This window comes from Salmo trutta, chromosome 11 (genome assembly GCF_901001165.1).
Source record: "Salmo trutta chromosome 11, fSalTru1.1, whole genome shotgun sequence".
Taxonomy (NCBI): domain Eukaryota; kingdom Metazoa; phylum Chordata; class Actinopteri; order Salmoniformes; family Salmonidae; genus Salmo; species Salmo trutta.
Window position 1 is genome coordinate 21,253,494 of NC_042967.1, and position 15,607 is coordinate 21,269,100.

The window sequence follows — 15,607 nt, forward strand, 5'->3', positions numbered from 1 at the left end:
CAAGTTACACCAGGAATGCACGATCCCTCCATCAGTGCTCAGACTGTTCCGGCAATAGGCTGAGAGAGGCTGGACTGAGGGCTTGTAGACCTATTGTAAGGCCGGTCCTCACCTGATATCACCGGCAACAACATCGCCTATGGGCACATACCCACCGTTGCTGGACCAGACAGGACTGGCAAAAAGTGCTCTTCACTGACGAGTCGCGGTATTGTCTCACCAGGTGTGATGGTCGGATTCGCGTTTATCGTCAAAGGAATGAGCGTTACACCGAGACCTGTACTCTGGAGCGGGATCGATTTAGAGGTGAAGGGTCCGTCATGGTCTGGGGCGGTGTGTCACAGCATCATCGAACTGAGCTTGTTGTCATTGCAGGCAATCTCAACGCTGTGCGTTACAGGGAAGACATCCTCCTCCCTCATGTGGTACCCTTCCTGCAGGCTCATCCTGACATGACCCTCCAGCATGACAATGCCACCAGCCATACTGCTTGTTCTGTGCGTGATTTCCTGCAAGACAGGAATGTCAGTGTTCTGCCATGGCCAGCGAAGAGCCCGGATCTCAATCCCATTGAGCACATCTGGGACCTGTTGGATCGGCGGGTGAGGGCTTCTGGCAAATCTGGTGCAGTCCATAAGGAGGAGATGTACTGCAGTACTTAATGCAGCTGGTGGCCACATCAGATACTTGTAAGGCTTGGGTGTCGTGCTGGAGGAATCAAATGCAGGAAGCAGCGATACAGGGTAGTGGCTTTAATAAGCACAACGGCTAAAACACAAGCCTTCCCAAAACAGCGATCAAAGCACACAACAAAACAAGGTGCCCCAAACACAGGGGACAAAACGCTGTTGGCGCAAACACACGCACTACTGCAAAATACAAAATCAGAGTGTCATCAAGCAAAGCAAACAGAGAAACAATCCTGCACAAAGAGCAGGCGGGCCTGCTGGCTAATAAAGCCCGCTAATCAGCCCAACTAGGAACAGGTGCACCTAATAACGAAAAGGGGGAAAACAAAAAGGGAATCAGTGGCAGCTAGTAGGCTGGTGATGACGACCACCGAGCGCCACCCGAGCAGGAGGGGGGGCCACCTTCGGTAGGAGTCGTGACAATACTGACTGTTAATTTTGACCCTCCTTTGTTCAGGGACACATTATTCAATTTCTGTTAGTCACATGTCTGTGGAACTTGTTCCGTTTATTTCTCAGTTGTTGAATATTTTTATGTTCATACAAATATTTACACATATTTTAAGTTTGCTGAAAATAGACGCAGTTGACAGTGAGAGGACGTTTCTTTTTTTGCTGAGTTTACATTCTTCATCATCAGAAGTTCAATATTTAGATGTTCAAAGGACCACAATGGGGAAATTACTGTGTTGTCCTCAGTGATGTAAGCACATGTGTATACCATATCCACTCGTGTGGCTGAATTTCATTTTATATAATTGTCCAAAAAATCGATATGTTTCTATTTTGACAGATAACCGAATCATTGGTCATTACTACTCTGCAGAGAGATTCCACACGTCCAGTTTGAACAACCTGACTAAAGAGAGAGACCAGCTAAAGACCAGTTATAACACCCTGACTAAAGAGCGAGACGAGCTACAGACCAGATACAACACCCTGACTAAAGAGAGAGACCAGCTACAGACCAGTTACACCACCCCAACTAAAGAGAGAGACCAGTTAAAGACCAGTTACAAAACCCTGACTAAAGAGAGAGACCAGCTACAGACCAGACACAACACCCTGACTAAAGAGAGCGACCAGTTACAGAACCGTTACAACAACCTTACTAAAAAGAGAGACCAGCTACAGACCAGATACAACAACCTGACTAAAGAGGGAGACCAGCTACAGACCAGTTACAACACCCTGACTAAAGAGAGAGACCAGCTACAGACCAGTTACAACAACCAGACTAAAGAGAGAAACCAGCTACAGACCAGATACAACACCCTGACTAAAGAGAAAGACCAGTTACAGACAAGTTCTAACACCCTGACTAAAGAGAGAGACCAGTTACAGACCAGTAGTAACACCCTGACTAAAGAGAGAGACCAGTTACAGACCAGTTACCACACCCTGACTAAAGAAAGAGACCAGCTACAGACCAGTTACAACACCCTGACTGAAGAGAGAGACCAGCAACAGACCAGTTACAACACCCTGACTAAAGAGAGAGACCAGCTACAGACCAGTTACAACACCCTGACTAAAGAGAAAGACCAGCTACAGACCAGTTATAACACCCTGACTAAAGAGAGAGACCAGTTACAGACCAGTAGTAACACCCTGACTAAAGAGAGAGACCAGTTACAGACCAGTTACCACACCCTGACTAAAGAGAGAGACCAGCTACAGACCAGTTACAACACCCTGACTAAAGAGAGAGACCAGCTACAGACCAGTTACAACACCCTGACTAAAGAGAAAGACCAGCTACAGACCAGTTATAACACCCTGACTAAAGAGAGAGACCAGTTACAGACCAGTAGTAACACCCTGACTAAAGAGAGAGACCAGTTACAGACCAGTTACCACACCCTGACTAAAGAGAGAGACCAGCTACAGACCAGTTACAACACCCTGACTAAAGAGAGAGACCAGCTACAGACCAGTTACAACACCCTGACTAAAGAGAGAGACCAGCAACAGACCAGTTACAACACCCTGACTAAAGAGAGAGACCAGCTACAGACCAGTTATAACACCCTGACTAAAGAGAAAGACCAGCTACAGACCAGTTATAACACCCTAACTAAAGAGAGAGACCAGTTACAGACCAGTTACCACACCCTGACTAAAGAGAAAGACCAGCTACAGACCAGTTACAACACCCTGACTAAAGAGAGAGACCAGCTTCAGACCAGTTACAACACCCTGACTAAAGAGAGAGACCACTTGAAGGAAGAGCTAAACAAACAGAGCGGTGGTAAGAAACTGGAAAATGACTTGACTGTTTTGTTGTATTCCAGATCTGCTAGATTAAAATGATTCACATTTTCAAACAGTACATTTATATTTTCCAACGGGGCTATACATTTGGGTGAGTTTTTTTTCTCTAGCCTGAGTAGCCTCGTTTCACTGCCAAAAATAAAATTAAACCATCTAGTGTTCAGCGAAAAAACAATATCATGTAAAATACAGGTAGCCTAGTAAAATAATTAACATCCAATCACATTAACCATAAACCTTCACTCTTGGGCAGACATTTAGAAACAAACATGACAATTTGAAAAATAAGCCACAGTTTTTGGAGCGAGAATAAAGACGACTTTCGAGTAGTAAGACATGTATAAAAGCAACAGATACCATTAATAAGAAGGAGCTAAAAGCGTCTTATATGGTGAGCTACCGAGTGGCTAGGGCAAGCCCCATGCTATTGTGGAGGACTTCATTATTCCTGTTGCCGTGGATATGGCTGGGACAATGCTGGGGGAAAAGGCCAAAAAGACTATACAGACAATGACTTCATCAAACAACACTGTTTCACGACGCATCACTGACATGGCAGGAGATGTTTTGAAACAATTACTTCTTCGCATACAAGCCAGTGAATTATATGCGTTACAGCTGGAGGAGTCAACAGACGTGGCGGGCCTGGCACAGCTCCTGGTATATGTCCGTTACGATTATGGGGGGTCAATTAAGGAAGACATCCTCTTCTACAAACCACTGGAAACCAGGACAACAGGAGAGGATATTTTTTAAGTACTGGACAGCTTTGTGACATCAAATGGACTTTGGTGATCAAGATGTTTTGGTATCTGTACTGATGGTGCAAAAGCCATGACAGGGAGACATTGTGGAGTGGTAACGCGTGTGCAAGCAGTTGCTCCCGACGCCACTTGGGTACACTGCAGCATCCACCGAGAGGCTCCTGCTGCAAAGGGAATGCCTGACAGGTTGACAGATGTTTTGGACACTACAGTGAAAATGGTTAACTTTGTTAAAACAAGGCCCCTGAACTCTTGTGTATTTTCTGCATTATGCAATGATATGGGCAGCGACCATGTAACGCTTTTACAACACTACAGTGAAATTGGTTACATTTGTTAATGCAATGATATGGGCAGCGTACCGCTGCTTTTACAACATAACCAGAAGTGCGCTGGTTATCAAGGGGCAAAGTATTAACACGTTTTTTTTAATTCAGAGACGAATTTAAAGTTTTCTTTATTGACCATAATTTTCACTTGCCTGACCGCTTGCATAATGACGAGTTTCTCACATGACTGGCCTATCTGGGTGATGTTTTTTCTCGCCTGAATGATCTGAATCTAGGATTACAGGAACTCTCCGCAACTATATTCAATGTGCGGGACAGAATTGAGGCTATGATTAAGAAGCTGGATCTATTTTCTGTCTGCATTAACAAGGACAACACACAGGTGTTTCCAGCATTGAATGATTCTTTTGTGTGCAAATGAACTAAAGCTTATGTCAAATATGATATAGCGACGCACCTGAGTGAATTGGGTGCACAATTACGGAGGTACTTTCCCAAAAAGGACGACACAAACAACTGAATTCGTTATCCCTTTCATGCCCTGCTTCTAGTCCACTTACCGATATCTGATCAAGAGAGCCTCATTGAAATTGCAACAAGCGATTCTGTGAAAATAGAATTTAATCAGAAGCCACTGCCAGATTTTTAGATAGGGCTGCGCTCAGAATATCCTGCCTTGGCAAACCGTGCTGTTAAGACAAGAATGCCTTTTGCAACCACGTACCATGTGAGAGTGGATTCTCGGCCCTCACTAGCATGAAAACTAAATACAGGCAAAGACTGTGTGTGGAAAATGATATAAGACTGAGACTCTCTCCAATACAACCCAACATTGCAGAGTTATGTGCATCCTTTCAAGCACACCCTCCTCCTTAACTTGTGGTGAGTTATTCACAATTGTTGATGAACAAATAAGGTTTTATATGTAAGATGGCTAAATAAACAGCAAAACTATTGATTATTATTAAATGATTATTTGTGCTCTGGACCTATAGAAGCTCTTTGTCACTTCCCACGAGCCGGGTTGTGACAAAAACTCACACTCATTCTTATGTTTAATAAATGTATCGTATAGCGTGTGTGTGGCAGGCTTACAATGATGGCAAAAAACAACATTTGAGAGTGCACTGACCCTGTTTGGGAACCACTGTGCTAGATCAATCGACTGTTTCACAGTACTCCAGATATGCTAGATCCATAGACATTAAGACATAGTGATAACGCTGACGTTGTCCACTCATTTATTATGGAGAATTTCTGATGGCGGATGAAGCCAGAAGTATTTTAATTTGAAGCGTGCCATATTGCTGAATGGGGCTGAATGTCACCCAGAAAATCGCTAAGGATCACGTTGAAAGCTGCCGTAACTAGCAAAGCATCATGGTCGATGTAGTCGTTTTCATCCTGCCTGAGAGCACGTGCATGAGGGCGTGAGCCTCCTCTAAGCCTGTCGGCCCGTGATTGGTCTGTGTCAGCACGTGGTCCTGTGTGACGACAACATAGTGATCAGAATTTATCACTATTTAATTAAATATCCCGATTTGTAGAGAACTTTAAAATAATTCACCTAGGGGATCAAACTTGGTCTTAGTAAACAAATTGTTGAGCCCAAAACAGCATCTTAAAAAAATGGGGCCGTTCTAGCGATCGTAATGGATTTAGGCTTTCTAAGGCAGACCAGGGTTTTTTTGGGCACCGCTAGTTTGCTATGCAGTGGGCGACCAACAGAGCACTTGACTTCATGCTCCAGACCGGACACTGGGGGCCTGGCTTGATCCAAATAGCAGCCTAATTGTTTTCTAAAGAATATATATTTTAGGTGCGCTTGATTTTGTGTATTTTTACCAATCAGGGTTGGACGGATTACAATACAAGTCATTTAATGTAATCCATTGTATGCTGTGCCCATCCAACACAATGGATTTTTAACCTAAACGGACATGTAACGGATACAAGATAAATCTGATAATTTCATTAGTTGGATGATCAATTGTGCAATACTCTGCATGTAGACCAGAGTTTCTTAAACTATGGGTCGGGACTGAAAGTGGGCCCTGATCGTGTGGGAGGTGGGTTGCAAGTTATGAGTACATCTACACACTATTTCTTCATAATTTGGGTCATTGGAGAACAATTTAGGTCACGGGAGAAAGGTCAATTTCTAATTTGGATCTTGAGCTGAAAATGTTTAAGAACCCTTGATGTAGATTATTCAAAGAGTTGGCAAAAACACGTAGATTTGTCAGCAAAGACAGATTTATGTGTACTTAGATGGCTCTGGTCGCTTATCAGTTGATATCAGGCTTCTGCGAAGGCAGCTGGCCGTGGACGCTTATCAGTTGATACCAGGCTGCTGAGTAGGCATCTGGTTTGTCATGTGTGTCTTCCCAGTGTTTGGAAAGTAAACAGGATGGAGCTGTGTTGATTAATTAAAAATGACCTTTTGGTGTGATGGTTCATTTCTCAGTAAGTAGGGGTCAGACTTTTGTTTAAAAAAAGGTTTCTGTGGAAAGCAACCAAGGAAAGCATATTTTTGGAGTTTTGGATATTTCAAACAGACTAGAGCAGATCAGTTCATGTTCAGTAAGGGGTATATTTAATCAGATCCGGTTTAGCTGACATCCACATAGCAGTTGTTTTGATGGTGTCAGAGGTGGAACTGCGTTAGAGCTGTCAAATCCACAAGCAGCTCCTGGCATTATACACTGAGTGTACAAAATATTAGGAACACTTTCCTATTATTGACTTTTGCCCCCAGAACAGCCTCACTTCAGGGCATGGACTCTACAAAGTGTCAAAAGCATTCCACAGGGATGCTGGTCCATACTGACTACAATGCACAGTTGTGTCAATTTGGCTGGATGTCCTTTGGGTGGTGGACCATTCTTGATACACACAGGAAACTGTTGAGTGTGAAAAACCCAGCAGCTTTGCGGTTCTTGACACACTCAAAACGGTGTGCCTGACACCTACTACCACCTACTACCATACCCCGTTCAAAGGCATCTTTTGTCTTACCCATTCATCCTCTGAATGGCACACATAAACAATCCATGTCTCAAGGCATAAAAATCCTTCTTTAACCTGTCTCCTCCCCTTCATCTACACTGACTGAAGTGGATTTATCAGGTGACATCAATAAGAGATCATAGCTTTCACCTGGATTCACCTGGTCAGTCTATGTCATGGAAAGAGCAAGTGTTCCTAATGTTTTGTACACTCAGTGTACCTAATGCAGACATTGCAATTGGCTGCACAGATTCGCATTAAGAGATCCCATGCAGCCTTGTTTACACGTTCGAACGCTGTAATGATTCTAATGATAGGATCTGCATTATTTATTTGAATGATTTTTCCATTCGAGCATCATTATTTCTATATAGCCGACACTTTCTCGTTCTGAACTTCTAACACAAGTGAGGTGGCTGTGGCTTCGTGACATTGGTCACAAGAGCAGCCACTCACGGCTCTAACACAGTTCCACCTCCAACACAACCAAAACATCCGCTATGCAGCTGTCTGCAGTCGCCTTAACACTTGATCTGATTGAATCTAGGTCAAAACATTTGGGGGAACTGAAAGGACAAGCTTCCAGTCCCACTGAAAGTCACCAAGGACACTGTTGTTTCTAATTGACCATGCCATTTGGGTCCTGGTTGAAAGTAGTGCACTACGTATGGGAATAAGGTGCTATTTTGTCCCTGATGTAGACAAATGTGATCGCTATCATGGGTTTGTCATGAAATAACATCTACGCTCCTGTCCCCAAGGATGGAAGAAGTTTAAGTCCAGTTGGTACTACCTCTCTACTGAGAAGAAATCCTGGACAGAGAGCAGGCAGGACTGTCTGAAGCGAGGAGCACACCTGGTGATCATTAACAGCAAAGAGGAACAGGTGAGAGGGAGTTAGTCAATTATATTTTTTGATAATTTCAACATTTTGTTTCTATTTCAACTCCTGTTTGTTTTTCACTTTATCATGTCACTATCTTTAACCAATGTTTGCAAGCCCCCCCTCCAAAATAAAATGTGAATAATCCTGACAAAAAAGTATGTTTGTATGTGATTCAAGATCTTTTCTTTGTGACTGGATATTTTCTTTGTGACAAAACAATAGGAATTTATCCATGAATGGAGTGGATGCCTGGACATCTATCTTGGTTTCCATGACACCAATACAGAGGGGGTTTGGGAGTGGATTAACGATGGCGCATTAGGCCAATCATCAGCACCTGGCACTACGTGAGTGAACTTGTTCTGGAGGATATTTTACAGTCTAATTTGTAACAAATTCCTTTTTACCGTCTGATTATCTGTGTTGGTATTGGATTACTTTTTACTGTCTGTTTCTATGTGCTTCCTTCTATAGCTAGGACTCCTGAATTGAAGGGGGAGTGGCTTCACCTCTTTTTTCTGAGTGTACATAACCAGTTTCTGAGGCTCCATCTCAGTGTGATTAATTGTATAGCTAGAGGAATCATGATATCTCCAGGAGTGATACATATCATTTGTCCTAATTTGTTGTTGTCTAGTACTGTCTTTTCCCTAGCTAGGGCCATCTACTTTAAGCACTTGGTGCGTGAACTGCTGACTGCTCATAACTTCCAGATGATTGTTGACCCGTCAACCAGGATTAAGGGGCAGGGCAATTTGGGACTGTTGTTGTTTTGGTAATCAGTGGCTGTATTGGAGGGGGTGGTTCCTCCTCTCCTAGGCAGTCAGAAATAAGTACCGGGAGGTGTGCTCTTCACCTTTGAAAGGCAATTAGCATTTAGTGTTAGTACTTCAGTCTCCCCTGTTTCCTCAGCAGCAGCTGTCATGTCAGTGGTGGTCTCGTTGCCAAAACTAAGATGGTCGTCGAAACAAAGGTGGTTCTGCCGAGTTGTTCTGCAGAGATGTTCAAGGAAGGCTCCACACCACTCTCTCACTTGAGTGTCTTACCTAGTTCTTTTCTGATGATCTCATTTTGCTCTTTTGTAGATTTGGCAACTATTAGTGTGTTCTATACCTGTTCGCTCTTCTCCCTGTAGGCTTTACAGACACTCCCCACCCTTTGACTACAACCCTTCTAATTTAGTGTACCATGCACGCACAACCCATGTGGAATTCCTGGTTTTCCAATCTGCGGTCAAGTACGCAGAGTTCATCTCAGCCTATGCTGCTTTTCAGTCACTTGACCTTTTGGCTCTGACGGAGACATGGATCACCCCAGAGAACACTGCTACTCCAACTGCTCTCTCTTCATCTGACTACGTGTTCTCTCATAGTTTGAGAGCATCTGGTCGTTGTGGTGAGTTACTTGGCTCTGTCATATCCTCACATGGTCTCTCCTATCATTGCTATCATTGCTATGTAGACGACACACAATTAATCTTCTCCTTTCCCCCTTCTGATAACCAGGTGGCAAATCGCATCTCTGCATGTCTGGCAGACATATCAGTGTGGATGACGGATCACCACCTCAAGCTGAACCCCGGCAAGACGGAGCTGCTCTTCCTCCCGGGGAAGGACTGCCCGTTCCATGATCTCGCCATCACGGTTGACAACTCCATTGTGTCCTCCTCCCAGAGTGCTAAGAACCTTGGCGTGACCCTGGACAAAACCCTGTCGTTCTCCACTAACATCAAGGCGGTTACCCGATCCTGTAGGTTCATGCTCTAAAACATTCGCAGAGTACGACCCTGCCTCACACAGGAAGCGGCGCAGGTCCTAATCCAGGCACTTGTCATCTCCCGTCTGGATTACTGCAACTCGCTTTTGGCTGGGCTCCCTGCCTGTGCCATTAAACCCCTACAACTCATCCAGAACGCAGCAGCCCGTCTGGTGTTCAACCTTCCCAAGTTCTCTCACGTCACCCCGCTCCTCCGCTCTCTCCACTGGCTTCCAGTTGAAGCTCGCATCCGCTACAAGACCATGGTGCTTGCCTACGGAGCTGTGAGGGGAACGGCACCTCCGTACCTTCAGGCTCTGATCAGGCCCTACACCCAAACAAGGGCACTGCGTTCATCCACCTCTGGCCTGCTCACCTCCCTACCTCTGAGGAAGCACAGTTCCCGCTCAGCCCAGTCAAAACTGTTCGCTGCTCTGGCACCCCAATGGTGGAACAAGCTCCATCACAACACCAGGACAGCGGAGTCAATCACCACCTTCCGGAGACACCTGAAACCCCACCTCTTTAAGGAATACCTAGGATAGCATAAAGTAATCTTTCTAACCCCCCCCTAAAAGATTTAGATGCACTATTGTAAAGTGGTTGTTCCACTGGATATCATAAGGTGAATGCACCAATTTGTAAGTCGCTCTGGATAAGAGCGTCTGCTAAATGACTTAAATGTGATGGCAAAAGGACTACTCAGTTCTCCTAACTGGAGATTTTCTCTTGTCTCCCTCTCTCACCTGTCCATCTCCTCATTTCAATTTCATGTTGTCACTGTCAATTGTCCACTTGAGCATAACATTGTTGTTATCTATCGCCCACCAGGTGCCCTTAGAGAGTTACTCAATGAGCTTGACACCTTAAAGCTAATTTACTGACAATGGGTCACCGCTCTTCGCACTTGGCGACTTAGACCTCCTGACGTCTGCCTTTGATTCATTTCTTTCCTTCATTTCTGATTCGTTTTCTCTCCTTGCCTCTTTTGACCTCACCTTTCCCCAGTCCACTCCCACTCACAAGGCAGGCAATACGCTTGACCTCATCTTTACTAGAGGCTGTTCACCTCCTAATCTCACTGCAACCCCCTCCAGGTCTCTGTTCTCCTACTAATCTCACTGTAACCCCCCTCCAGGTCTCTGCTCTCCTACTAATCTCACTGTAACCCTCCTCCAGGTCTCTGCTCTCCTACTAATCTCACTGTAACCCTCCTCCAGGTCTCTGATCTCCTCCTAATCTCACTGTAACCCCCTCCAGGTCTCTGATCTCCTACTAATCTCACTGTAACCCTCCTCCAGGTCTCTGATCTCCTCCTAATCTCACTGTAACCCTCCTCCAGGTCTCTGATCTCCTCCTAATCTCACTGTAACCCCCTCCAGGTCTCTGTTCTCCTACTAATCTCACTGCAACCCCCTCCAGGTCTCTGTTCTCCTCCTAATCTCACTGTAACCCCCTCCAGGTCTCTGTTCTCCTACTAATCTCACTGCAACCCCCTCCAGGTCTCTGATCACTACTTTCTTTCCTTTTCTGTCTCCCTCACCTCCATCCCTAACCACTCAGCCCCTATCTAGATGGCCATGCGCCGTCGCAATCTTCACTCTTTCTCTCTCCCGCTACTCTCTCCTCTTCTATCCTATCATCTCTCCCTTCTGCTAAATCCTTCTCCCTCCTGTCTCCCGATTCTGGCTTTTTGACCCTACTCTCAACCCTTTCCACATCCTATGACTCGCACTGTCCCCTTTCCTCCCGGCCGGCTCGGCCCTCCCCTCCTGCCCCGTGGCTGTGACTCATTGCGAGCTTACAGAACAGGGCTGTGGGCAGCTGAGTGAAAAAGGAGGAAAATGTAACTTCCACCCGACAACCTGCCCACCATCCCCTCCTCCCTTCTCCAGACCATCTCTGGAGACCTTCTCTCCTCCCTCATCCCTGACCACTGTCTGCGTCTCCTCTGACTTCAAAATGTCCCGATCCGATCCCCTCAAGGAACCAACACTCGACTCCTCTGACATCAAAAACTACAGACCGGTATCCTTTTTTTATTTTCTGTTCAAAAGACTTGAGCGTGCGTCTCTGACCAGCTCTTTCCCAACCCGAGCACTCAGTTCTCCCACCTCTGGTTTCTTGGCCCACCTTTACGGAAGCCCAGTCCAATCTCTTCCCCCTGAAGCTAGGACAACAGAGTCCCTGCCAATCTTCCAAAAAACATCTGAAAGCCGACCTCTTCAGAAAGTAGCTTAAATCATCCCACATAACACCCCCATCACACCCCCCCAAAAAGCCTTTCATGAACTAACACTCACACTTTACTTTTTAACCCATTACTAACTCTGACTTTGCTGATAGCTACTTTACTGAGGAAAAATGTACTTACTATGACTGTGATATGTGGTTGTCCCACCTTGTCATCTTAAGATGAATGCACCAACGGTAAGTCTCTCTGGGTAAGAGCGTCTGCTAAATGACTAAAATGTAAATGTCATATGTATGTGTTGGATGTCTTTTTACCTTCTGTTTCCCTGTGGTGTTCCAGGTGACTTTTTACCGTCTGATTATCTGTGTTGTTCCATGTGACTTTTTACCGTCTGATTATCTGTGTTGTTCCATGTGACTTTTTACCGTCTGATTATCTGTGTTGTTCCAGGTTACTTTTTACCGTCTATCTGTGCTGTAGCCTGTTTGATTGATTTTTTAATCACTTTTTGCCGTCCTATTTGTTGTCTTGTTTATAGGTATTGGAGGGATGGGGAACCAAATGATGCACATCAGGGTGAAGACTGCGCTCATATCTCAAAGAAGGTATCAGACCCACTAAAGAGTTGGAACGACGTACCATGCACAACGACTTCCCACTGGATGTGTGAGAAGACACCGTCCACATTGTAACTATGTGTTTTGAAACATGAGACATTTTGATGATCTGTTTTAGATTTTTGTGTTAAGCTCATTCTTGTGAAAATTTGGCAAAGTGATTGGGGAAAACAACCATAGGTAACTTGACCCTTATCTTAGCATGGTGGGCTAACACAGCCTGCTCTTGCACATATGACCCGGGTTCAAAACCCAGCCGGCGACATCATTTAGTCACATTGGATATTCAAATGAGAATTTTAGGCTGTTTATGTTTTTATTTTGTAATGAAATCCCAACATTATATTATCAGAAACTGTTATGGAGTTAAGTGGACTGGCGAAGCAGCTTAAGGAATAGAAATCCTGATGTATTAGCAAAGAAACGTAACAGCTTATTATTTAACAGTACAAAGTCAGTATAGACCATGTATGCTGTACTGGTAATATAATATGTTAGTATAGACCATGTATGCTGTACTGGTAATATAATATGTAAGTATAGACCATGTATACTGTACTGGTAATATAATAGGTCAGTATAGACCATGTATGCTGTACTGGTAATATAATATGTTAGTATAGACCATGTATGTTGTACGGGTAATATAATATGTTAGTATAGACCATGTATGCTGTACGGGTAATATAATAGGTCAGAATAGACCATGTATGCTGTACTGGTAATATAATAGGTCAGTATAGACCATGTATGCTGTACTGGTAATATAATAGGTCACTATAGACCATGTATGCTGTACTGGTAATATAATATGTTAGTATAGACCATGTATGTTGTACTGGTAATATAATATGTTAGTATAGACCATGTATGCTGTACGGGTAATATAATAGGTCAGAATAGACCATGTATGCTGTACTGGTAATATAATAGGTCAGTATAGACCATGTATGCTGTACTGGTAATATAATAGGTCACTATAGACCATGTATGCTGTACTGGTAATATAATATGTTAGTATAGACCATGTATGCTGTACTGGTAATATAATAGGTCAGTATAGACCATGTATGCTGTACTGGTAATATAATAGGTCAGTATAGACCATGTATGCTGTACTGGTAATATAATAGGTCAGTATAGACCATGTATGCTGTACTGGTAATATAATAGGTTAGTATAGACCATGTATGCTGTACTGGTAATATAGTAGGTCAGTATAGACCATGTACGCTGTACTGGTAATAATAGTGCAAAAGCCTTAGTGTATCGGTGTGTAGAAAATCCTTGATACTTTGTCTGGACTATTGTCGCCACCTAGCGAAATAGATTGGAGCTTCAATCTTCAGTTCCTCCTTCCATAGCTCTGGTCCAGAGCGTTAGGGCGCATTCCCCTTCTATCTTACGCTTTGAACACAGTGACTGAAGTTTGCGTTTTGGTAACCCAGAAGTACATTCATTTCCAATAGAACGCTGCGTTTGTCTTGCACGATTGCGTTGCAGAGGCTGTTGCAATACGTTGGATTTATCGAAGGTATGCGTAAACGGGTTGACAGAAATGGTAGCAGAAGGTGAATGTTGAACTTTTGTTGCGCACATATCTAGATGACGCAGCATACTATTTTGCGCTAATTACAGTCGGTGTGTTCAAAGCGTTATTGTAGAAGTGAAACGCGCACTAACGCCCTGGACCAGAGCTAGGCCTATGACTATCAACTACTATGGAAAAAAGTGATTAATCGATTAATGTGGAGGTGGAAGAATAAAATGAAATATGTTCTACAATATGCTGCCAATATCCCTATAAATAGAATGCCAAACGTATGATATTAATAATAAACATTTAAATAAAAAAGACAATATCCAAATGTAAGTCAATATCCTAAATTTGGCATACTATTTCTAGGGCTAGGCTACCACTGCTACCACAGACGCACTAATGTTTTTTAATGTTATGCTGCATTGATAACCAAGTGGGAAGGTGGTATTTACCACATACGACTGGGAAAAATGCACTTTTATGCCCCTTCAACTTGTAATTACTAGTGGGAAATATCTGAGCTTCAACTTCTCACACATGTTGAACTCTGATGTCACCTACTAAGGACCTCGATAAGAGCATTTTTGGCAGTTAAATTTAACAACAAAACATTATTTATAAAAAACCATCTATCAATATTTTTTGAACACTTAGTTTACACTTGGGGTCCCAAGTGACGCAGCGGTCTAAGGCACTGCATCTCAGTGCTAGAGGCGTAACTACAGACACCGTTTCAAATCCAGGCTGTATCACAACCGGCCGTGATTGGGAGCCCCATAGGGCGGTGCACAATTGGCCCAGCGTCGTCCGGGTTTGGCCGGTGTAGGCTGTCATTGTAAATAAGAATTTGTTCTTAACTAACTTGCCTAGTCAAATGAAGGTTAAACAAATAGCTAGCAGCTTGTTGGCCATTATCTTATCGGCATTTATCAATGAGGTCAAAGCATGTGAATACATCCACCTGGTAATTACTAGGGCTGTGCCGACATGGCCATACTCGTATTCGTAATATTATCTGTAAATTGACAGTTGACAGTCGGATCGGATGATACTCGTGCTTGTAAAAAACGTCAATGTTTTAACATGCCTAAGTAGATGTTGGCAAATACCTTTCTCCCTGCACGTTTATAGACCAAACAACCTGCAGATTAGGAGTTGCGGAGGGGTGTGTGTTTGACCTGTGTCTGTGTCCTCAACTTGCAGTGGACAGACCATTTTGCTATCAGTCAGAATGCGCGTTTCATCTTTTTTTTCCCTACCCTCGCCCGTTTGTTAGATATTACGCACATTGATAGCTTGATAGCAAACGTCCTTGCCATGTGAATTATCATAGCAGCAGGCTAAAGTGAACGATCACACCGAAACAGAAGTGAAAGTGATCGGGTGAAATTATGAAGCAAGTGGACATAGAAATACAGCTTCACTCTATCCAATCAGAACAGCAGGATCAATATATAGCCCGCCCTTCTCTTTACAGACAGGCAAACTAGCCAGTTGAGCTATTTAGACGATGTAGCAGCGACTGACTGAGATGAGAAAAATGCGTGCTGGCACACGAAAATGTATATATTTTTTCGATCACGAATAAT

At 43.8% G+C, this 15,607-nt stretch overlaps 1 long non-coding RNA gene across 2 annotated transcripts; it reads left to right on the forward strand.

Moving 5' to 3' along the window:
* Positions 1 to 2,791: 2,791 nt before the first annotated feature.
* LOC115202468 (uncharacterized) lies at positions 2,792 to 14,263 on the forward strand. 2 transcript variants are annotated; one of them, XR_003879984.1, is made up of 5 exons: positions 2,792 to 2,940; positions 7,788 to 7,912; positions 8,135 to 8,259; positions 12,400 to 12,931; positions 13,052 to 14,263. It is a non-coding gene; the product is annotated as an uncharacterized LOC115202468 (long non-coding RNA). The 2 variants fall into 2 exon arrangements; XR_003879983.1 differs by having other exon boundaries at positions 12,400 to 14,263.
* The last annotated feature ends 1,344 nt before the right edge of the window (positions 14,264 to 15,607 follow it).